This window comes from Syzygium oleosum, unplaced genomic scaffold (genome assembly GCF_021117445.2).
Source record: "Syzygium oleosum isolate NSW1041296 unplaced genomic scaffold, Sole_v2.1 Sole_v2.22, whole genome shotgun sequence".
NCBI lineage: Eukaryota > Viridiplantae > Streptophyta > Magnoliopsida > Myrtales > Myrtaceae > Syzygium > Syzygium oleosum.
Genome location: NW_026607506.1, coordinates 6,896,799 through 6,897,595, shown reverse-complemented (window position 1 = coordinate 6,897,595; position 797 = coordinate 6,896,799). Strand labels below are relative to the sequence as shown.

General features: G+C 40.5%; 2 non-coding genes across 2 annotated transcripts; both read left to right on the top strand.

Annotated features, from left to right (window-relative positions):
- Positions 1-220: 220 nt before the first annotated feature.
- LOC115693133 (5S ribosomal RNA) lies at positions 221-339 on the top strand. The gene has a single exon (XR_004007197.1). It is a non-coding gene; the product is annotated as a 5S ribosomal RNA (ribosomal RNA).
- Positions 340-678: 339 nt separating this feature from the next.
- Positions 679-797, top strand: LOC115693128 (5S ribosomal RNA). Its single transcript, XR_004007193.1, has one exon. It is a non-coding gene; the product is annotated as a 5S ribosomal RNA (ribosomal RNA).

Genomic DNA, 797 nt, shown 5'->3' with positions numbered 1-797 from the left:
ATTTTTATGGAATTTTCTGATTCCAATTGCTATTTTTCTTGATTTTCTCACTTATTTTGACCGAAAGAAATTAAGGAAAAATGCAGAAAAATGCTAAAAAATTTATTTTTGGTTTAGAAATAAGTTTCTAGGCTTGGCCAAGATTCCTAGTCCTAATTTTGAGATTTTTGAAAATATGAAAAAAAAAATGAGCTAAAAATCAGGTGTCAACAAACATGACGGGTGCGATCATACCAGCACTAATGCACCAGATCCCATCAGAACTCCGAAGTTAAGCGTGCTTTGGCGAGAGTAGTACTAGGATGGGTGACCTCCTGGGAAGTCCTCATGTTGCACTCCTCTTTTTCATTTTTCTCTTTATTTAACGATCGTTTTTTTGCCGGGACGAGATGAATCACGAAAGTGTTCGCGAAGCATGACGAGGCCCGCGACTTTCCTAAAAGTGCTTACGGGCCCCGTGAGTCTATTCGGATCAAAAGCTGTGCTCGTAAATGTGAGAATTTCGAGGTTTTCCGAGAAACGTTTCTTTTTGCTCACTTGTTCGTTCCTAAGCAATATCCCGTTAATTATCTGGTAATTACGCGACGGATCGTCAAAAATCAGAAATAGAAGTCGCTATACATTTCTTGAGAAGAGGAAGGGCTTTGCTTCAAATACATTTGCAATATGTAACAAGACAGGTGCGATCATACCAGCACTAATGCACCGGATCTCATCAGAACTCCGAAGTTAAGCGTGCTTGGGCGTGAATAATACTAGGATGGGTGACCTCCTCGGAAGTTCTCGTGTTACGCCCC